Source organism: Manis pentadactyla, chromosome 16, assembly GCF_030020395.1.
Source record: "Manis pentadactyla isolate mManPen7 chromosome 16, mManPen7.hap1, whole genome shotgun sequence".
Lineage (NCBI taxonomy): Eukaryota > Metazoa > Chordata > Mammalia > Pholidota > Manidae > Manis > Manis pentadactyla.
This window is the reverse complement of record NC_080034.1, coordinates 44,411,635-44,436,865: the sequence shown is the minus strand read 5'-3', so window position 1 is coordinate 44,436,865 and position 25,231 is coordinate 44,411,635.

The following is a 25,231-nucleotide window of genomic DNA, read 5'->3' as shown; positions in this document are numbered from 1 at the left end:
GGTAAATTCCTAGGAAGGGAATTCCTGGGTCAGATTTATTCCTATTTTTAGTTTTTTCAGGAACCTCCATATTGCTTTACACAATGATGGAACTAGTTTACATTCCCACCAGCAGTGTAGGAGGGTTTTGCTTTCTCTGCATTCTAGCCAGAATTTGTTGTTCTTAGACTTTTCTATGTTGGCCATCCTAACTGGTGCGAGGTGATATCTCATTGGGGTTTTAATTTGCATTTCCCTGATAATTTGTGATGTGGAGCATCTTTTCATATGCTTGTTGGCCATCTGAATTTCTTCTTTCAAGAAGTGGCTGTTCATATCCTCCGCCCATTTCTTAAGCAGGTTATTTGCTTTTTGGATGTTAAGGTGTGTGAGTTCTTTATATATTTTAGATGGTAACCCCTTATCAGATCTTTCATTTACAAATATATTCGCCCATATTGTAGGATGTCTTTTTGTTCTGCTGATGATGTCCTTTAATGTACAGAGGCTTTCAGCGTGATGTTGTCCCATTTGTTCATTTTTGCTTTTGTTTCCTTTGCCCAAGGAGATGCATTCAGGAAGAAAGTGTTCATGTTTATATTCAGGAGATTTTTGCCTATGTTGTCTTCTAAGAATTTTATAGTTTCATGACACATTCAGATCTTTGATCCATTTCGAGTTTACTTTTGTGTATGGGGTTAGACAATAATCAATTTTCATTCTCTTGCATGTAACTATCCAGTTTTTCCAACATCAGTTGTTGAAGAGGCTGTCATTTCCCCATTTTATGTCCGTGGCTCCTTTAGTGTATATTAATTGACATTATATGGTTGGGTTTATATCTGGGCTCTCTAGCCTGTTCCATTGGTCTATTGTTCTGTTCTTGTGCCACTACCAAATTGTCTTGATTACTGTGGCTTTGTAGTAGAGCTTGAAATTGGGGAGTGTAATAACGCCCACCTAATTCTTCTTTTTCAGGAATGCTTTTTTATTCAGGGTATTTTGGGGTTCCATGTGAATTTTTGAATGATATGCTCTAGTTCATTGAAGAATGCTGTTGGTATTTTGATAGGAATTGCATTGAAGCTGTAGATTGCTTAAGGAAGGATAGCCATTTTAACAAATTAATTCTTCCTATCCATGAGCAAGGTATGAGTTTCCATTTATTGGTATCTTGTTTAATTTCTGTCATGAGTGTCTTGTTTAAAGAGTACAGGTCTTTCACTTCCTTCATTAGGTTTATTCCTAAGTATTTTATTCTTTTTGATGCAATTGTGAATGAAATTGTTTTTCTGATTTCTCCCTCTTTCTAGTTAATCATTAGTTTATAGGAATGCAACAGATTTCTGTGCATTAATTTTGTATCCTTCAACTTTGCTGAATTCAGATAGTAGACCTAGTAGTTTTGGAGTGAATTCTTTACGATTTTTTATGTACAATATCATCATCTGCAAACAGGGACAGTTTAGCATCTACCTTGCCAATCTGAATGCCTTTTATTTTTCTATGTTGTCTGATTGCCGAGGCTAGGACTTCCAGAACTATGTTGAATAAAAGTGGGGAGAGTGGGCGTCCTTGTTTTGTTCCTGATCTTAAAGGAAAAGCTTTCAGCTTCCCACTGTTAAATATGATGTTGGCTGTGGGTTTGTCATTTATGGCCTTTATTATGCTGAGGTACTTGCCCTCTATACCCATTTTGTTGAGAGTTTTTGTCATGAATGTATGTTAAATTCTGTCAAATGCTATTCTGGCATCTATGGAGATGATCATGTGGTTTTAGTCCTTATTGTTGATGTGGTGGATGATGTTGATGGATTTTGTTATATTGTACCATCCTTGCATCCCTGGAATCCTACTTGATTATGATGGATTGTCTTTTCGATGTATTTTTGAATTCGGTTTGCTAGTATTTTGTTGAGTATTTTGCATCTATGTTCATCAGGGATATTTGTCTGCAATTTTCTGCTCTTCAGGTGTCTTTGCCTTGTTTTGGTATTAGAGTGATGCTGGCCTTGTAGAATGAATTTGGGAGTCTTCACTCTTACTTTTTGGAAACTTTAAGGAGGATGGGTATTAGTTCTTCACTAAATGTTTGCTAAAATTCAGTGATGAAACCAACTGGTCCAGTGGTTTTGTTCTTCGGGAGTTTTTTGATTACCAATTCAGTTTCCTTGCTAGTAATTGGTCTATTCAGATTTTCTGCTTCTTTTCTGGTTAGCCTTGGAAGGTTGTATTTTTCTTGAAAGTTGTCCATTTCTTGTAGGTTATGCAGTTTGTCAGCATATAGTTGTTCATAGTATTCTCTCATAATTCTTTTGGTGTCCATAGTGATTTTTCCTTTCTCATTTCTGATTCCATTTATGTGTGTAGACTCTCTTTTTTTCTTGATAAGTCTGGCTAGAGGTTTATCTATTTTGTTTGTTTTCTCAAAGAACCAGCTCTTGCTTTCATGGATTCTTCCTATTGTTTTGTTCTTCTTGATTTTATTTTGTTTCTGCTCTAACCTTTATTATGCCCCTCCTTCTACTGACTTGGGCCTCATTTGTTCTTTATCTAGTTTCATTAATTCTGAGTTTAAACTGCTCCTATGGGATTGCTCTTCTTTGCTGAGGTAGTTCTGTAATGCAATATACTTCTCTCTTAGCATGGCCTTCACTGCATCCCACAGATTTTTTTAGGGTTTAATAGTTGTTATTAGCCTCCATATATTGCTTGATCTCTGTTTTTATTTGGTCATTGATCCATTGGTTATTTAGGAGCGTGTTGTGAAGCCTCCATGTGTTTGTGGTATTTTTCATCTTCTTTGTGTAATTTATTTCTAGTTTCATACCTTTGTGGACTGAGAAGCTGGTTGGTATAATTTCAATCTTTTTGAATTTACTGAGGCTCTTTTTATGGCCTAGTATATGATCTATTCTTGAAAGTGTTCCATATGTACTTGAGAAGAATGTGCATCCTGTTGCTTTTGGATGGAGTGTCCTGTAGATATCCATTAGGTCCATCTGTTCTAATATGTTGTTCATTGCCTCTGTCTCCTTACTTTTCTGTCAGTTGATCTGTCCTTTACAGTGAGTGGTGTGTTGAAGTCTTCTAAAATGAATGCATTGCATTCTGTTTCCCCCTTTAATTCTGTTAATATTTGTTTCACATATGTAAGTACTCCTGTATTGGGTGCATAGATATTTATAATGGTTATATCTTTTTGTTGGACTGACCCCTTTATCATTATGTAATGTCCTTCTTTGTCTCTTGTTACTTTCTTTATTTTGAAGTCTATTTTGTCTGATACAAGTACTGCCACTCTTGCTTTTTTCTCTATTAGTTGCATGAAATATATTTTTCCATCCCTTTTCTTTAAGTCTGTGTATGTCTTTGGGTTTGACATGAGTCTCTTGTAGACAGCATATAGATGGGTCTTGTTTCTTTATCCACTCAGTGGCTCTATGTGTTTCGATTGGTGCATTTAGACCATTTACATTTAGGGTAATTATCGATAGGTATGTACTTATTGCCATTGCTGGCTTTAGATTTGTGGTTACCAAACGTTCTCGGGTAACTTCCTTACTATGTAACAGTCTAACTTAACTCACTTAGTATGCTATTACAAACACAACCTAAAGGTTATTTTTTCTTTTTTCCTCCTTTTTCTTTCTCCTCTATTCTTTATATATTAAGTATCATATTCTCAACTCTGTCTATCCCTTGATTGACTTTGGGGATAGTTGGTATGATTTTGCATCTGCTTAGTAATTAATTGTTTTACTTTTCTCTAGTTTTGTTTCCCCTGATGACAGCTATTTAGCCTTAGGGACACTTCCATCTATAGCAGTTCCTCCAAGATGCACTGGTGATTTGTGGGAGGTAAATTCTCTCAGCTTTTGCTTCTCTGGAAATTGTTTAATCCCTCCTTCAAATTTTTGGTTTGAGTCCTTTCTGTTTCATTGCATTAAATATATCATGCCACTCCCTTCTGGCCTGTAAGGTTTCTGTGAGACATCTGATGAGAGCCTGATGGTTTTCCTTTGTATGTGGTCCTTTTTCTCTCCCTCTAGCTGCTTTTAAAAGTCTGTCCTTATGATTGGTTTTGTCATTTTATTTATTATATGTTTTGGTGTCGTTTTCCTTGGGTCCCTTCTGTTGGGAGATCTGTGCACCTCCATGGCCTGAACTACTGTTTCCTTTCCAGATTGGGGAATTTTTCAGCAATTACCCCCTCGAAGGACACTTTGTATACCTTTTTTCTCTTCTTCTTCTTCTGGTACTCCTATAATGCGAATATTGTTCTGTTTGGATTGGTTGCACTGTTCTTTCAATATTCTTTCATTCTTAGAGATCCTTTCTTCTCTCTGTACCTCAGCTTCTTTGTATGCCTCTTCTCTAATTTCTATTCCATTTGCCTTCTCTTCAACTACATCTAATCTGCTTTTAAATACCTCCATTGTATGTTTCATTCCTAATATGGAATTTCTTTATTATTGGATCTCTGACTGGAATTCATTCCTGAGCTCTTGAATAGTTTTCTGTACTTCCATGAACATGTTTATGATTTTTATTTTGAACTCACTTTCAGTAAGATTCATGAGTTCAGTTTCACTTGGGCCTTTTTCTGGTGTTTTTGAAATTTTGGTCCAAACTGGATTCCTTTGATGTTTCATATTTGTATGTGGTACACTCTAGTGCCCAGAAGCTCTAGTCTCTGGAGCTGTTCAGCTACTGGAGTGGTGTTGGGGGTCACAGGGGAGCAGCACTCTGTCCTGGGGAGAGAAAAGAGCTGTTTCTTGTTTCCTGGCTGCAGTGTCTGTCTCCACTATCAGAACCAGTGGGCCAACACAAAGATGTAAGCCTCTGTGCTTCTGTAGCTGCTTTAGCTGCCTTTGGCTTTCCTATGGCTGGCCTGACTCCAAGGCAGGGACTGCCAGTTTGTGAGCTATTGCTGGAAGGCCAGAAGAAAGGCACAGCAGACTCTGTGTCACATTGAGGGGCCTCTGAGCTGATTATTCAGCCAGGGGAATGGAGTGCCTGAAGCTCCCAAAAGTTCCCAACCTGCTGGGCAAAGTGAAGCCAGACAATTTTGTCCACCTGTCCCTTCTCCCATGCAGCAAACTCTGTGCAAACCCCACCCCTTCAGTAGCCCTCTCCCTAATAGGAAGCCTCTCAGACCACCCATCTTTCCTCTTTCACAGAGCAGCCGGATGTAGATCCCTGTCCACAAATGGCTGGAATCTCAGTCTCCTCAAGTATTCTGATGGTTTTAGCTTTCCAATCCCACTAATCTGCAGAGCACCATGCAATGTAGGTTTGTGCTCCTATAGAAGATCTCCAGGGATGGGTGTTCAGCGGTCCTAGGCTTCCACCACTTCCCTGCTCTGTTTCTCTTTCTCCTGCTGGTGAGCTGGGATGGGGGTAGGGCTTGGGTCCCACTGGATCAAGGCTTTGGTACATTGCTCTGTTTCATGAGGTTTGCCCTTTTCTCCAGGTGTACACAGTCTGGTGCATCCTTCTTTCCTGTTGCTCTTTCAGGATTAGTTGTATTAACTATATTTTCATAATATATGTGTTTTTTGGGGGATCTTTGTCTCATCTCTCATGCCACCATCTTGAATTCCCCTCTGCCTATTTTTTAATTGGATTATTTGTTTTTCTGTTGTTGAGTTGTACGAGTTTTATATATACTTTGGAGTTTATCCCCTATCAGATATATAATTTGCAGTTATATTCTTGCATACAGTAGTTGTCTTTTTGTTTTGTTAATGCTCTTCTTTGTTGTGTAGAAGCTTTTTAGTTTATGCAGTCTCACTTCTTCATTTTTGCTTTTCTTTCCCAAATATCTTGAACGATATGTTGAAAAAAAAACGTATGTACCTAAATGTCATTTCTTGATTCATGGAATCTTGAGAGAAAGCAGTGCTCCAGAAATAACCTGCTTTGGAAGGACTTTTAGTAAGTGCTAAAGTTAGGTTTCCATTTAGGTTCTAAGATTCTAAATGTGTTTAGAGTGGTAGTTATGGGTCCATGTGTCTTGGATTTTAGGAATCATATTTGTCAGTAACAGTGCCTGAAATGATCTTTCCCATTTTGTTTTCAAGTTTGGACATTTAAAAAAATGTCTTAGTATATTTAGTCTTTTAGTTCTATATCATGTACAGATATATCAGATGACATCCTTTTTGGAGCTGTTGCTTGCATCTATTGTGTATGTTACTTTGTACGTAGTATTAGTTATTTTACAATATCTGGCAAGGACAGATATTCCAAGATGGAATCAGAAGAGAACTCAGGACAAATCTCATGGCTCTTTCAGTAATAATTTCATACAGTGAGAATTTAGGAGGATTTAAAGGTATGTTTCACATCATTATAATCACCTGGGCTGATGTAAAACTGCAGGACAGAAAAGTTTAAGTTCTCTTAAAAACTTAGACTATTTTGATGTTAAAATACTCCTAGTTCATTTAATCTCCCCTAGAGCATTGGGAATATGTTACTTTTTAATGATGCTACCTTTCCTTTAGTGTGTTTAAAATATTTTACTTAGAAGCTGTGTTTTATTTTGAGAGAACATTGAAGTATTTCTGTGACAAAAAATCCATAAGCTTTGAAACAAATGAAATTTATTTCTTAATATATAAATGGTCTTTAAATGGGGATTTGAGCTTTGATCTAGTTTTACCATTTTCAGCTTATGAGAATCATAGATGAAGTAGGATTTGGTAATTCATTGATTCAGGTAGATAAAAGAAAATCACATCAATATTTTTGTAAAATTTGAACAAATTTGACCTAAGCTTATCATTGAGACTATTTTTTTCTTTCATGAGTAAAAAGTCTTAACTGGTTTTGAGTGGCTTCATGTTACATATGAAAGTTTTGAGATAGCATTCACTTTCTTTTTGTAGGGGAGTAAGTTTCTTGTATAGATTTGACAAAGAGTGGAGAACTGTGACGTTACTATGACTTGTAGTTTGAGATGAGTGAGTTCTGGGGATCTAATGTATAGCATGGCGACTCTAGTTAATAATATTGTGTTGTGTGCTTGAAATTTGGTAAGAGAGTAGATCTGAATTGTTCACAGTACATGCACGCACACACAAACATACACAGGAACTATGTGAGGTGACAGATGTGTTCATTAACTTGATTGTGGTAATTATTTCACAATCCATATGTATATCAAATAATCATGTTATACACCCTGAAAATATACCATTTCTTTTTTCAATTAGTGGAAAAGAAAAAAGAACGTGACAATTCTGTTATCAGAAGACAGCAGTGAAGCTCAAGATGACCAAGATTTGTCTTTTGCAGATAGGCCTATTCTACCCAAAAGTTTCCAATTCATTCATTTAAACATAATATATTGAGTTTTTACTTACATGTGTGTATGGTAATTAGCTGTGGAAATGATCTGAACCTACAAAAACAACTGACTGTTTAAAAATTATGCTGCAGGACCAGGCAGGAACTATATGGAGACATTAGAGATGATGATTTTTAAGTATATTTATTAATCTAGAAAAAATGAATCACTTATTAAGTTTTAAAGTAAATTAAACAGTTTGTATAGCATGTCCATTTTTGTTTAAAAGATTCAAAATAGGTTCTCTAGACATTCATAGTGTTTTTTTCTTTTCTCTGCATTTTAGCTTTCTAATAAACATCTAGTTTATGTGTAATGCAAATATTAAAATATTTAATTGTATACATTTTCATAAAACAAATATAAACATGATTTTCAAGGAAAATTTATAAAATTTAAAATTTAATTCACTTATATTTCTTCAGTCTGACAATAACCAATGTAAATATTTACTTTATTTTAACCTTTTTCTTTCTGATAATCACACAACCACATAGTCACTTCTGATGATACATCATTATCAAAACATATGCTGTTTGGAAACAGCTGAATATATAAAAATAAATTAAAAATTCACCTTTTAGAACACTTCATGTTTCATGTTTTAAATTCCTATTTGCCATTAATTAACTTACTCTCAATATTTTCTATATGAAATATTCCTGATATGGTAAGAAATTCCTATTAACTTTGATCCTCAAATTCTGTGCTAATTGTCTCCAAGTAGACTTTGGAATGCATTTCCTCAGCACCAGCTGTAACACTACCACCAACATTAATGATAACTACCATTTACTGAATTCTGAATACAATAACAGGACAGATCAAGCTCATTAAAATCCTAATTTTAACTTCAAATCCCTCATTGCACTATTGTCCTCATTCTACACATGTGGAAACCAAGGAATAGAAGCTCATGCCCATAAGGAAAACATGGACTGAATTGGACTAGGAAGTGTGGTTCCAGAACCCAGGATGTGAGGCTTTACTCCATGATTTCTAGGATGACTTATTCAGATTTTCAGATATTAGATTTATTTCAGCTTAATACTAATTCTTTGGATTGCCACTACTTCTGGCAATGGATTTGTCCATCTTCTTTTTAATTTGTCAGATTTTGCTTCATAGTTTGAGGCTATGTTATAGGATGCATATAAATTCAGGATTATTATAATTTCCAAGTTGACAAAATATTTTAACAGTATGAAATGTCTCACCTCATTCCTAATAAGAGTTCTTCTCTTAAAGTCTACTTTCTCTGGTATTAGTAAGACTATACCAGCTTTCTTTTTGTAAGTGTTCACATGATATGTCTTTTCTTATCCTTTACTCTGCATCCTCATATATAAATTTTCTTTTACTTTAGAAAGAGTTTGCTCTAAAAATGTTTGTATTTATTTGGATAATTTAGACAATTTACATTATATAATTTAACTTTTGTATAAGATTTATATAATTACTGGAGTTTGTAGCTACTGTTTTTCTATGCAATTTCTATTTATCCAATTTATTGTTTATCTTTTATTCTACTGCATTGATTTTTACAGTTAATCCTAATATGGTTAACCTTTCTTCCTGATTAGCTTGTTAGCAATACATTATTGTATTATTCTTTTAGTGGCTCTATTAGAAATTACAAGATACATCTTTGATCTGTTCTAGGCTAGTTTAAGTTACTGCTTTTACCATTTTATTTTCTCTGTAAACTGATTTTGGGTGCTCTCCAGTCTATACTACTAAATGAAAAAAAAACAAGCCTTAAGATGTATAGAGACAAGTATTTCAGAACTACTGGGAGAAAAAGAACAAACAATGATTTTTAAAGAATGTTTCTGTTGGGTTATAGTCACTGAAGGGCCCCCACCAGTAAGATGGCGAACTTCCGGCTTCTCTTCCGGGTGCTCAGTTCCTGATGGCGCCACCTGAAGCCCAATCACCTCTCTCCCCACTCCCACTTCCAGCACCTAGCCAGTAGCCACCAGCCCCATAGAAGTAACACCACAAACACCCCATGCCCCTTCCTATATAACCCAGCATCTTTCCCCAATAAAGCGGATTTCTCCGGTAAATTGCTGCTGTGTGTCGCTCCTTTCCTTTCGTTGGTGCCAAAACCCGGGAGATGGGACACCCCAATTGGGCCTTGTCTTCCCCACGACTCCAGCAGCAGCTTGCCCTTGTCCTCTTTTTCTGGAGCTGGCTCCCCCCACTCACCACTCCTCTTTGGCCTTTAGGTAAGTTTTCCCCCAGAGTGGTCCACTCTTCCCTGAGCTATCACAGTGACATTGACTGTGATCATCCGGCAAGGCCCTGATGCTCGGGGACGAAGAAAGAACTCTCCCCGCCTCCGGCCTTCATGGCTGCAGCAGACCCTCAGGCCCCCCGCCAACAGCCATAAATTGCCACCTCCAGCCTTCACGGCTGCAGCAGACCCTCAGGCCCCCCTCCAACAGCCATAAATTGCCACCTCCGGCCTTCACGGCTGCAGCAGACCCTCAGGACCCCCCCTGCCAACAGCCATAAACCCCGCCTCATGCTTTCACAGCTGCGACAGACCCTCAGGCCCCTCCTCCAACAGCCATAAACGAGGTGACTCCTTTGTTGATGAGAACACTCCCTTTTCCACTCCTTCCTTCCGTTCTACCTGCCGAAATCCATTCCGTCCACCGAAAACTCCTAGTACTAGGTTCCTCATGACTCCGGCACTCTGCCTTCTTAGAGAAGTCTGGGTGACGACCCACACTTCCTAAGAAACAGACTCATATACGAGTTTCTGCAGATCACCAAGGATCATCAGGGACGCCCTTTGTCTCCTTGCCGTCTGCTCCCAGTCTGAGGATCTCCGTTCGTCTTCCCCTGTTTGTCTCCTTCTCTGTCCTTTAGCCATGGGAGCCTCCTCATCCCTCCCTGAAAGTTCACCTCTTGAATGCCTGCTCAAGTATCTAGCCACCCTCTCCCTGACGCCTGATATAAAACCAAAACTTCTCCGCAAATACTGCTCCCAAGATTGGCCAACATAGCCCCTAAACAATAACAACCAATGGCCCGCAGGGGAAACTCTTGATCCTAACATCACTCGCGATCTCTTTAACTACTGCCAGTGCCTGAAAAACTGGAAGGAGATTCCCTATACCGAAGCTTTCCACCTCCTCCTCCCGACCCCCCTCCAGGTTCTCCTAGCCTGCAAGCCGTCTCCCCTGCAAAAGCCTCCCGTTCACTCCCTTTCCCTTCCTCTCATACAACCCCTCCCCCTTCCTCCACCACCATCCACCCCCACCTTACCCCCCTTGCAGTTCAAGCCTGAGCCTTTCAGCCCCCCTCTAACTAAGTTGCAAGAGCCTCCTCTGTCTTTGCCCCCATCACCTATTTCTCCCCCACAGACTGAGCCAGAGCCCTTCAGTCCCCCTCAGACTCAGTCCAGAGGGCCTCCCAAAATTATCGCCCTCCTCCGGGAAGTAGCAGGATCCGAAGGGATCTTGCGCGTTCACGTCCCTTTCTCTTTAAGACATTTAGCCCAACTTGAGAAATGCCTAAGTTCCTTTTCCACTGATCCTACAACATATATATCAGAGAGTTTCAATAGACCCTCCAGTTTTACAGCCTGACACATCATGACATTTTCATGCTCCTGGCCAATACTCTCCTCCCTGAAGAGCATAGACGAGTTTGGGACTTCGCCCAAACACACACTACTGAAACACACAGGACTGACCCCACCTACCCACCTGGCCCCACTGCTGTCCCCGAACAAGACCCACACTGGGATTATAACACCACCATCGGTCTCCACTCTCGAGATATTTTTGCCTCCTGCTTAATAGCAGGTCTGAAAAAAACAGCTTGTAAATAATCAGTTTTCAAAAGCTCCCTCCGAGTTCTTAGACAGACTCACTCAAGCCCTATTACAGTATACCAGCCTGGACCCAGAAACGCCTGATGGAAGACATGTCCTTATGACATACTTCCTAGCTCAAAGCTACCCCGACATTAAAGCTAAACTCAAAAAGTTAGAACAGGGCCCTGCTACCCCACAGACTGAGATCCTAACAGTGGCCTTTAAAGTCTTCCATAACCGGGAGGAGGAGAAAGAACACCGTAAACAAAAGGCTGATCAGGCCAATTTCCAAATGTTAGCCCAGCTGATAAAACCACAATCTGGGCACTCTTCTACAAACAAGCCCCCCACAGGAGCTTGTTTCAAGTGCGGACAAAAAGGACATTGGTCAAGGGCATGCCCCTATCCCAGATCTCCTACCACCCCATGCCCCAAATGCCACAAAAAGGGCCACTGGAGGTCTGATTGCCCAGCCACCCGAAGGGGAGGCTGGACGAACAACTCCTATCCTAAGCCTGCCATAGTGGGGCTGGCAGAAGAAGATTGATGGGGCCTGGGACCTTCTCGCCCAACCATTTCCATCACCAAACAGGAGCCCAGGGTTACTTCAGTAATATACGGTCACCCCATCTCCTTCCTCCTAGATACAGGAGCCATCTTCTCAGTCTTGCGGGAATACCGGGGCCCTACCATGCCTGCCATTACTACTATAGTCGGGGTAGGAAGTAAACAGATTTTCCCATTAAACCCCCCCTTTTATGCACAATCCAAGACAATCCCATACCTTTCTCCCACTCCTCCCTAGTTATGCCCCAGTGTCCCATCCCCTTACTAGGACAGGACATCCTTTCTCTCCTCCATGTTTCCATAACTATATCCATTCCCACAGCCCCCAGTACTCCCTTTCTGATGGCTCTCATAGCTGACGACCTCCCTCTACCCAATGAAAGCTCCAGTTTCCCCCTAATACACCCTGTAAATCCCAAAGTTTGGGACATTACAAGCCCCTCCGTAGCTCTATGGCCTCCTGCCTCTATCAAACTACGTGACCCCTCTCAGTATATCTGTCAAGCCCAATACCCCCTAACCACTTCAGCCCTCATAGGCCTCCAACCCATCATCCAAGATCTCTTAAACAAAAATTACCTCAGAACCACTCACTCCCCATTTAATACCCCCATATTAGCTGTTAAAAAAACCAACGGATCTTTCTGCCTCATCCAAGACCTTCTCCTCATCAAAATGGCCATTGTCCCTATCCATCCCTTAGTCCCAAATCCATACACCCTTTTATCGCTGCCCTGCCTTAGCCTCCCAAGACCCCTCCTCCCAAGATTTTTTCACCTTCACCTGGACGGACCCATACACAAGACATTCTGAACAACTCACTTGGACAGTTTTGCCACAAGGCTTCCGAGATAGTCCCCATATTTTTGGACAAGTCCTAGCTCAGGACCTCAAACAGTTTCATCATGATCACTCCGAGTCCACCTTACTACAATACGTGGACGATCTTCTACTCTGCAGTCCCTCGTGGGAACAGTCTCAACTTGACACTGCCTCCCTACTTAACCTTCTAGCTTCCAGAGGTTACCGAGTATCCCCCGTCAAAGCTCAAATCTCTTCCCTTTCTGTCATTTACCTCAGATTCCTCCTATCTCAACAAAGTCCATTACCTTAGACAGAAAACGGCTCCTCTCTGACCTGCCTGTTCCCAAAACCAAGACAGAAATCCTTTCCTTTCTGGGTCTGGCTAAGTATTTTAGAGAGTAGATCCCTAAGTTCTCCCTATTGGCAAGACCCCTATACAACCTCAGCGAGGCCCCCCCTGAAGAACCATTATCCTCCTCACCCCCACACTCCTTCATTAAGCTCTGTCGAGCCCTTGTGGAAGCCCCAGCTCTCCATCTTCCTGATTTGTCAAAGCCCTTCTCATTATACATTCATGAGAAGTCCAGTCAAGCTCTAGGAGTCCTAGTCCAATATTATAGCCCATCCTTTGCCCCAGTAGCTTATCTTTCCAAGCAATTAGACCCCACAGTTTGGGGATGAGACCCTGCCTACGGGCATTAGCCACTGGACAGCTCTTGCAGAAGGAAGCTCATAAACTGACATTCAGAGCACCCCTTACCATTCTGTCCCCACATCACCTAAAGGATCTCTTAACCAACAAAAGTTTACAGACTCTCCCTCCCTCCAGACTCCTGACCTTACTGTCCTCTTTCCTCCAAAATCCCATTCACCCCCTTTGCCATCCATACCCGAATCATGACTTTTTCCTCCTTTACCGCTCTCTTGCTTTTTCTCCTCATTCCTATTGTCTTCCCCGCCACCCCAGCCTCCTTTGTATGGCGATTCAAAGTAAGACAGACTTACACACAGCATCAAACAAAAGTTACTGCCTTCATTGCCACATCAGACTGCCCTCTGAAAGGCTGCCATGAGCCTTTATACCTCCACTTTCCTCCCTTCACCGAAGTGTTCACTAGCAGCTACCTTTATTCTCCCTACCTCTGCTTCCTTTATGACCAAAGACAAGCCTATTGCAGGTGATGGCAAGACACCTACGGGAGATGTCCCTACTGGTCTTGTGCCATTCACTACATGAGTAACTCCAGTACCCACAGTATTACTCCTCCAACCGTTTCATGAAATACCCCAACAGCTCCTTCTCCTTATCAATCCCAGATCCCTGGGACTCTCAATGGGCCACCGGGGTCACAGCCTCAGTTTACTATGGGGGGTCCTCAACCCCCCATGGTACCCTTCATATCTCTCAAGAGTATGTTCCCTCTCACTCCCAGATCTCTCAAGTTGCATCAGATATCGGACATTCTGAGAAAGTCATTATCCAAACTCTTGACGGCACTTCTTCATCTTCTTATTCCTCCTACTCTTGGTTACAGCTTGTTCAAGACACCACCATCTTTATCAATCACACCCTCAACACCGCCAATTGTTTCTTGTGCGCATCACTACAGCGCCCATTGCTGGCCACCGTGCCCCTTAATATTTCCAACTACTCCTTCCATGCAGAAGGACAACCCCTCCAGCCCCTGGCAGACATACCCCTATGAGAACCAGAATACGTAGATAATCTCACCATCCACCACTGTGTAGGCCCAGCTCCACCCCCCTCCAGCACACTTCACTGCCTCTCTATCTACACCCCTACCTCCGGCTCTAAGACTTTCACTCAACCGGGACACTTCTTTTGACGTAATGGCAGTCTTTTCAACTCACTGCCTCCCAACTCTGATATACCCTGCATTCTCGTCACCCCAATCCCACAGCTTACACTTTACAGCATGGCAGAATTTCTTGAGTTCCAACCTCCCTTGCCCTCGTGCACAAAAAGGGCTGCTTTCCTTCCCATCACGGTCGGTATCTCTTTGAGCACCTCAGCCATTGGGGCAGGGTTTTCGAGAAGAGCCTTGAGTCACTCTCTATGGGCAATTAGAAATCTCAACGACAAACTTGAAAGAGCCCTGACATCCACTGCCGATTCCCTAGCCTCTCTCCAAAGACGGGTCACTTTGCTCGCTAAGGTCATCCTTCAAAACCGGCGGGCCTTAGATCTGCTTACAGCCGAAAAGGGCGGCACCTGTGTCCTCCTTCGAGAAGAGTGCTGCTATTACATCAATGAATCCAGCATTGTAGAAACTGACATTACCAAACTCACCGACCTTGCCTCCAGCCTCCACTCTGCTTCCAATTCCAACCCATTCTCTTCAATACCAACAAACCCCCTCCTTACCTGGCTGTAGCCCATTGCAGGCCCTATAATAATCATTCTTCTTGCCTGTCTCTTCTTACCTTGTATAGTAAAGTTTATCAAATCCCATGTCGGTAAAATCTCTAATCAAACTTTCAACCAGCTTTTACTCAGGAACTATCAGCTTCTGGCCACAGAAGATCCCTCACCCTCACATGACCTCCCCACCACACGCTGAGATGGACCCCTCTCTCTGCTGGAAACTGTTCCTGGAAACAATGGCCACAGACGCCTGGCTTCTGGCACCCGTATCCTCTTGGCACCATTAGAATCAACAAGTCCTCGACCTATAGTTACAAAGAACCTTCATTGATTTCCAACCTGAAGACGCCCACATCTACTCGTCCTTACTGTGGAGAGTCCTATTAACCCTTTACCCCCAATCCTCAAGCTCTCACTCCCTTCTCTGCCCCATTTCAGCAGGAAGCAGTCAGAAAGAAAACAACGTCCACAAACCCATAGAGGTGAAAGGGGAGAACGAAGGGCCCCCACCAGTAAGATGGCGAACTTCCGGCTTCTCTTCTGGGTCCTCAGTTCCCGACGGCGCCACCTGAAGCCCAATCACCTCTCTCCCCACTCCCTCTCCCAGCACCTAGCCAATAGCCACCAGCCCTCTTGAAGTAACATCACAAACACCCCATGCCCCTTCCTATATAACCCAGCACATTTCCCCAATAAAGCAGATTTCTCTGGTAAATTGCTGCTGTGTGTCACTCCCTTCCTTTCAGTCACCAATCCCATATAGTGAAATAAAATTCAATAACAAATGATAGCCAAAAAATAAACATCACTAAAAAAAAAAATCATTGCCAAACATCCCATGGATTTGGATTCTAAAGGCCACATTCCTAAATAATTTAAAGTTACAGAATAAATAAAGTTGAACTTTATAAAGCATTCAACTGAATTTGAACAAAATACACATAAAACTTTGAGACATGCAACAGTACTTAAAGGGGAATTTATAGATTGAATGCACTTATGGGAAAATAAGAATGGTTGGAAAAACAGACTAAACGTTTGAGTTAAGAAATGAAGAACAGGGAGAGAGGCTAAAGATGGCAGCATGAGTAGGGCAGTGGAAATCTCCTCCCAAAACCATATATATTTTTGAAAATACAACTATGCATAAAAGAGAGACCAGAAGTTACAGTACAACAGCCAGGCTACATCTACATCTGCAATAACTCAGCATCTAATGAACAGGATGAGATACAAAGCTGCGACCCAGCGAGACCTAAGCACTGCCCCCACCCCAGCTCACTGGCAGGAGGAAGAGAGTCAGGGGAGGGAGTGGAAGCACAGAACTGCTAAACAACCAGCCCTAGTAATCTGCACTGGGAGCACTGACACACATTGCATGGTGTAATGGATATTAGAGAAACGGAAAAGTAAAATATGAGATGGAGACAGTGAGTGGGTCCCCACAGCCAGCTCCCCTGGGACAAAAGAAAAACAGGTGCTTCTTATAAGTCTTAAAGGCACAAGGGCTTTACAGCTGGACAAAATTGTCCCAGCACACTCAGACCAGCAGGCTGGGAATCCTAAGGAATTTCAAGTGCCACTACCCCCTGGGGGGTAACCCAGCCCTGAAGCCCCTTATGGTGATAATCAGCCTGCTATTCATTCCACCTGGCTGCTGATACAAGCAAACCGGCTGACCCGCCACAGCAGTGGAGCAGCCGGAGAGCAGCCCCACCCACAGCAACCACACAGAGTCTCCTTACAGAGTGCAGCTAACTGGGACAGACCAAGAGGCACCAACTGGCATGTAGCTGCCCAACACAGACAGAGGAAAGTGGATCAAGTTCTGGAGGGCATGATGGGGTGCCATTCTTGCAGAAGAACACACCCTATACATCTGCCACACCATACAGGGCTGTGGGCTAGCCCGAGGACCACCCCACCCATGGAAGCTCAGGGGACAAACCTAGAGACTGCTTCCTGTTAGTGGGTAACAAACACAGGCAGTTGAGAATGGAAAGATGACCAGCAAGCAGGAAGGGACTTGGTCTCCCACCTGACACATGTGCCACCTGCCTACAACCACCTCTATAACCATGAAAAGGCAGAAGAATCTGGTCCACTCAAGTCACTTAGAAAACCCCAGAGAAAGGGGCTGGGAAGATAGATATAACCAATCTTCCTGAAAAAGAATTCAAAATAAAGGTCATAACCATGCTGACGGACCTACAGAGAAACATGCAAGAGCTAATGGATGAAGTCCAGAGGGAAATAACAGAAATGAAATAATCTCTGTAAGGACTTAAGAGAAGACTGGATGAGGTGCAAGAGTCTGTTAATGGAATAGAACACAGAGAACAGGAATAGAGAGAAGCTGAGACACAGAGATACAAAAGGATCTCCAGGAATGAAAGAATATTAAGAGAACTGTGTGACCAATCCAAATGGAACAGTAATCACATTATAGGGGTACCAGAAGAACAAGAGAGAAAAAAAGGGATAGAAAGTGTCTTTGAAGAAATAATTCCTGAAAAATTCCCCTAGCTGGTGGAGGAAATAGTCTCACAGACCATGGAAGCACACAGATCTCCCAACACAAGAGACCCAAGGAGGACAACACCAAAACATATAATACTTAAAATGGCAAAGATTGAAGACAAAGACAGAAGTATTAAAGGCAGCCAGAGAGAGAAAAAAGATCATCTACAAAGGAATCATGTTATCATGAGACTTCTCAGCAGAAACCTTACAGGCCAGAAGAGAATGCCTGATATATTTAATGCAATGAAACAGAAAGGGCCTTGAATCAAGAATACTGTATCCAGCATGATTATCATTTAAATTTGAAGGAGAGATTAAATAATTCCCAGACAAGCAAAAGTTGAGGGAATTTGCCTCCCACAAACCATCTCTACAGGATATTTTAAATGGACTGCTCTAGATGGAAGCACTCCTAAGTCTAAATAGATGTCACAAGAGAAATTAAAATCACAACAAATAAAGCTAAATAAATACTAACTAAAAGCAAAAAATAAAATCAACTATACATAAAAGCAGTCAAAGGAAACACAAAAGAGTACACAACAAAAGACCTAACATACTAGGAATGGAGAAGGAAGAATAAGAAGGGAGAAAAATAAAGACTCATCAGACTGTGTTTAAAAGAGCTTAATAAGAGAGTTAAGTTAAATGGTTAGGTAGTAAAGAAGCTACCCTCAAACCTTTGGTAACCACGAATCCAAAGCCTGCAATGGTAATAAGTTCATGTCTTTTGATAATCACCCTAAACGTAAATGCATTGAATGCACCAATCAAAAGACACAGAGTAATAGAATGGATAAAAATGTAAGACTCGTCTTAATGCTGCTTACAAGAAACTTACCTGAAACCCAAAGACATACATAGACTAAAAGTGAGGGAATGGAAAAAGATATTTCATGCAAACAATAGGGAGAAAAAAGCAGGTGTTACAGTACGTGTATCAGAGAAAATAGACTTCAAAACAAAGAAAGTAACAAGAGATAAAGAAGGACATTACATAATGATAAAGGGGTCAGTCCAACAAGAGGATATAACCATTATAAATATATATGCACCCAACACAGGAGCACTGAAATATGTGAAACAAATACCAACAGAATTAAAGGAGAAAATAGAATGCAATGCACTCAATCTAGGAGACATCAACACACCACTCACTCCAAAGGACAGATCCACCAGACAGAAAATAAGTAAGTACACAGAGGCAATGAGCAACACACCAGAACACATGGACCTAACAGTCATCTATAGAACTCTACACCTAAGGCAGCAGGATACACATTCTTCTCAAGTGCACATGGAACATTTTCCAGAATAGACCACATACTAGGCCACTAAAAGAGTCTCAGTAAATTAAAAATATTGAAATTCTACCAGCCAACTTCTCAGATCACAAAGGTATAAAACTAGAAATAAATTGTACAAAGAAAATGAAAAGGCTCACAAACTTATGGAGGCTTAACAGCATGCTCCTAAATAATCAATGAATCAATGGCCAGATTAAAACAGAAATGAAGCAATATATGGAGACAAATGACAACAATATCCCAAAGCCCCAACTTCTTTGGGACGGAGTGAATGCAATTCTAAGAGGAAAGTAAGTAGCACCATATGTAGCACCCCAGGCCTATTTAAAGAAGGAAGAACAATCCCAAGTGAATAGTCTAAAGCCACAACTATTGAAATTGGAAAAAGAAGAACAAATGAGCCCCAAAGGCAACCAAAGGAGGGACATAATAAAGATCAGGAAGAAATAAATAAAATTGAGAAGAATAAAACAATACAAAAATAAATAAAACAAGAGCTGGTTCTTTGAGAAAATAAACTAAATAGATAAACCCGTAGCCAGACTTATTAAGAGGAAAAGAGAATCTACCCAAATAAACAGAATCAGAAATGGGAAAGGAAAAATCATGATGGACCCCACAGATATACTAAGAAATATTAATGAATACTATGAAAATGTACATGCTAACAAACTGGATAACCAAGAAGAAACGGACAACTTCCTAGAAAATACAAACTTCCAAGACTGACCCAGAAAGAAACAGAAAATCTAAAGAGATCAATTACCAGGAATGAAATTGAATCAGTAATCAAAAAACTACACAGGAACAAAATCCACGGGCCAGAAAAATTCACCACTGAATTTTATCAGACATATATAAAAGACATAATATCCATTCTCCTTAAAGTTTTCCAAAAAATAGAAGAGGAGGGAATACTCCCAAAATCATTCTATGAAGTCAGCATCACTCTAACTCCAAAACCAGGTATTAGTTTTGGTATTTGTCCTACAAAAAAAAGGAAAAAACCCGCACAAATAAAGAAAATTCCAGACGAATATCCCTGATGAACATAGATGCAAAAATACTCAACAAAATATTAGCAAACTGAATTCAAAAATACATCAAAAGGATCATACACGGTGATCAAGTAGGATTCATCTCAGGGATGCAAGGATGGTACAACATTCAAAAATCAATCAAAATCATCACCACATCAACAAAAAGAAGGACAAAAAGCACATGATCATCTCCATAGATGCTGAAAAAGCATTCGAAAAAATTCAACATCCATTCATGATAAAAACTCTCAACAAAATGGGTATAATCGGCAAGCACCTAAACATAATGAAGGCCATATATGACAAACCCACAGCCAACATCATACTTATCAGTGAGAAGCTGAAAGAGTTTCACCTAAGATCGGGAACAAGACAGGGATGCCCACTCTCCCAACTGTTATTCAACATAGTACTGGAGGTCCTTGCCATGGCAATCAGGTAAAAGAAAGAAACACAGTGCATCCAGATTGGTAAAGAAGAAGTCAAACTGTCACTATTTGCAGATGACATGATATTGTACATAAAAAACCCTAAAGACTCAACTCCAAAACTACTAGAACTAATATCTGAATTCAGCAAAGTTGCCGGATACAAAATTAAGACACAGAAATCTGTTGCTTTCCGTTACACTAATGATGAACTAGCAGAAAGAGAAATCAGGAAAACAATTCCATTCACAATTGCATCAAAAAGAATAAAGTACCTAGGAATAAACCTAACAGAGGAATTGAAAGACCATACCCTGAAAACTACAAGAGCCTCTTAAGAGAAATTGAAGAGGACACTAACAAATGGAAATTCATCCCATGCTCTTGGCTAGGAAGAATTAATATTGTCAAAATGTCCATCGTACCTAAACAATCTACAGATTCAATGCAATTCCTATCAAAATACAAAAAGCATTCTTCAACAAACTGGAACAAATAGTTCTAAAATTCATATGGATAGAAAAAAGACCCCAAATATCTGAAGCAATCCTGAGAAAGAAGAATAAAATAGGGCGGATCTCACTTCCCAACTTTAAGCTCTACTAGAAAGCTATAGTAATCAAGACAATTTGGTACTGCCACAAGAACAGACACATAGACCAGTGGAACAGAGTAGACAGTCCAGATATTAACCCAAACATATATGGTCAATTAATATATGATAAAGGAACCATGGATTTGCAATGGGGAAGTGACATCCTCTTGAAACAGCTGGTGTTGGGAAAACTGGACAGCTACATGTAAGAGAATGAAACTGGATCATTGTCTAACCCCATACACAAAAGTAAATTCGGAATGGATCAAAGACCTGAATGTAAGTCATGAAACCATAAAACTCTTAGGAAAAAACATAGGCAAGAATCTCTTGGACATAAACATGAGTGACTTCTTCATAAACATATCTCCCAGGGCAAGGGAAATAAAACAATAATGAACAATTGGGATTATATCAAGCTGAATAGCTCCTATACAGCAAAGGACACCATCAATAGAACAAAAAGGCATCCTACAGTATGGGAGAATATATTCATAAATGACATACCTGATAAAAGGTTGAAATCCAAATTATATAAAGAGCTCATGCACCTCAACAAACAAAAAGCAAGTAATCCAATTAAAAAATGGGTAGACGATCTGAACAGACACTTTTCCAAAGAAGAAATTCAGATGGCCAACAAGCACATGAAAAGTTGCTCCACATTGCTAATTTTCAGAGATATGCAAATTAAAACCACAATGAGGTTTCACCTCATACCAGTTAGGATGGCCACCATCTAAAACACAAAGAACAAATATTGGTGAGGTTGTGGAGAAAGGGGAACCCTCCTACACTGCTGGTCTGCTGGTGTGAATGTAAATTAGTTCAACCATTGTGGAAAGCAGTATGGAGGTTCCTCAAAAAACTCAAATTAGAAGTCCTATTTGACCCAGGAATTCCATTCTTATGAATTTACCCTAAGAATGCAGCAGCCCAGTTTGAAAAAGATATATGTACCCCTGTGTTTATCACAGCACTATTTACAATAGCCAAGAAATGGAAGCAATCTAAGGGTCCATCTGTAGATGAATGGATAAAGAAGATGTTGTACATATACATAATGGAATATTATTCAGCCATGATTAGAAATCAATTCCTACCATTTGCAACATCATGAATAGAGCTAGAGGGTATTATGCTCAGTGAAATAAGCTAGCCAGAAAAAGACAAGTATCAAATGATTTCACTCATATGTGCAGTATAAGGACAAAGAAAAAAACTGAAGGAACAAAACAGTAGCAGACTCACAGAACCCAAGAATGGACATACGCTTACCAAAGGGAAAGGGACTGGGGAGGATGGGTGGGAAGGGATGGATAAGGGGGAGAAAAAGGGGCACTACTATTAGCAGACATAATGTAGGGGGCACACAGAGAGGCTGTACAACACAGAGAAGAGAAGTAGTGATTCTATAGCATCTTACTATGCCAATGGACAGTGACTGTAATGGGGTATGTGGGGGAGACATCACATTGGGGGGAGTCTAGTAAACACAATGTTGCTCATGTAATTGTAGATTAATGATACAAAAATAAATTAAATAATTAAATTAGAAAAAAGAAGAAATGAAGAAGAGCAAAAGAAATCCAAAGAAACTAGAATAAAGGGCATAATAAATGTAAAAGAAATTGGTGATACACAGGAGGCTTAAAGATGGTGACATGAGAAGTGAGACAGAATCCTTCTCTCAAAACCACGTATAATATGAAAATACAGCAAATAAAATGAATCCTGAAAGAGTGTCCAGAGAGAAGACTGTGAGAATGCCTACATCTGGGGAAAAGAGAAGACCTCTTGGGAAAGGGTAAAGTAGCAAGGTGCAATCTGGTGTGACACAAGCCCTCTTCCTCCCCCAGTTCACAGAATGGAGGAAGAGAGATGGAGTGAGGAAGAGGGTGGAAGCAAAGACTGCTGAATATCTGGCCCAGGAGGCCTGCTCCAGGAGCATGAACCCACATTATATGGTGCCCTAGAAATTTGTGGGGATGGAAAGCAAAACAGGTGGAATACTCGGAAAGATTGAGATTCCAGCTGCTTGTGGAGAACAGGTACCCACAATCCATGCTCTGGGACAAAAGAAAGATGGTCACTTTGAAAGACTTGCCAACAGTGAGAAGTCTACTAAAGGGGCAAGGATTATAGAGAGCTTGCTGCTCGGGAGAAAGGACAGGTGGGCAAAATTGTTCCCACACATTCATCCCAGTGTGTGGGGACTTTCAGGAGCTTCAGGCTGTTCATCCCCCTGGATGTTAATGCACACTGATGCCCCCCACCATGACAAGCAGCCTGTCACCTGTCTGGCAATAGTTCACAAACCTACTGCTCCTACCATTGTAACAGGCCATAAAGAAAGCAGTGCTGCCTATAGGCAGCTACAGGTTATAGCACAGAGGCTCCTCCCTGCATGCTCAACCCACTGGCCCTAGCAGTGAAGGCAAGCATTGAAGCAGGGAAGCAAGAAAGAGCTTTTTCTTCCAGATGGGCAATGGCACTGTTCACCTGTTACCCCATCTTTGCTCCAGGGACTGGGCAGCTCCAGAGAGTAGAGCTTGTGGGTACTAGAGGGTATCACCTACACAAAGTTACTATTCCCGAGTAATCAATACAAATATGAAAAGACAAAAGAACCTGGTACAAAAAAAATCCCACAAATACCAGGAAGAGGGCCAAGTGAAACTGAAATCACCAATCTTCCTGATGAAGATTTCAAATAACAAATTATAACCAGGCTCATGGGGCTGTACAAAAATATTCAAGAACTCATGGAGGACTTCAAGAAAGGTATAGAAACTGAAAAATACAGTATCTGAAATGAGACATATGATGGAGGGATTTAAAAGCAGATTAGATGAAGTAGAGGAGACAGTAAATGAAACAGAAATTAGAGAACAAGAATTTAAAAAGCTGAGACACACAAAGAAAAAAGGACTTCTAGAAATGAAAGAATATTGAAAAAACTGGGTGATCAATCAAAATAGAGCAATATTCGCATTATAGGGGTCACAGAAGAAGAAAAGAGACAAAAAGGGATAGAAAGGGTCTTTGAGAAGGTTATGGCTGAAAAATTTTCCAATCTGGAGAAGGAGATAGTCTCTCAGGCCATGGAGGTGCACAGATCTCCTAACACAAGGACCCAAGGAAGACAGCACCAAGACATATAATAATTAAATGGCAAAGATCAAGGAAAAGGACAGAGTATTAAAAGCAGTCAGAGAGAGGAAAAAGATCACATACAAAGGAAAACTCATCAGGCTATCCTCAGACTTAGCTGAAACCTTATAGGCCAGAAGGGAGTGGCATGATATATTTAATGCAATGAAACAGAAGAGCGTCAAACCATGAATACTGTACATGGCAAGATTATCATTTAAATTTGAAGGATTAAACAATTTCCAGATAAGAAAAAGTTGAGGGAATTTAACTCTCATAAACCATCTCTACAGTGCATTGTGGAGGGACTGCTATAGATGGAAGTCCTCCTAAGGTTAAATAAATAAGGTTAATAAGCCAGAGAAAATAAAACCACAGTAAAGGCAGTAGATCAATGAATTACTAAGCAAATTGAAAATTAAATAAAATACCCAAAAATTCAGTCAAGGGATACACAAAGACCACAGCATATGACACCTAATATATAAAGAGTTGAGGAGGAAGGAAAAGAAGAGACAAAAATAAGGAATTCTTAGATTGTATTTGAGATAACATTCTAAGTGAGTTAGGTTGGACTGTTAGTAAAGAGGCTGCCCTTGAACTTTTGGTAACCAAGAATCTAAAGCCTGCAATAGCAATAAGTACATATCTATTGATAAGCACCCTATATGTAAATTTCTGAATGGACCAGTCAAAAGATATAGAGTCACTGAATGGATAAAAAGACAAGACCCATCTGTATGCTGCCTATAAGAGACTCAGTTCAAACCCAAAGACATACACAGAATAAAACTGAAAGGATGGAAAAAGATATTTTATGCAAATAATAGGGAGAAAAAGCAGAAGTTGCAAACCATGTCAGACAAAACAGACTTCAAAACAAAGAAAGTAACAAGAGGAAAAGAAGGACATTACATAATGATAAAGCAATCAGTCCAACAAGAGAATATAACCTTTACAAATATCTATGCACCCAACATAGGAACACCTACATATGTGAAACAAATACTAACATAATTAAAGGGAGAAATAGAATACAATGCATTCATTTTAGGAGACTTCAACACACCAGTCACTCCAAATGGTAGATCAACTAGACAGAAAATAAGTAAGGAGACAGAGGCACTGAACAACACATTAGAACAGAAGGACCTAACAGACACCTACAGAAATCTACACCCAAAAGCAACAGAATGCACATTCTTTTCAAGCACACATGGAACATTTTCAAGAATAGATCACATACTAGCCACAAAAAGA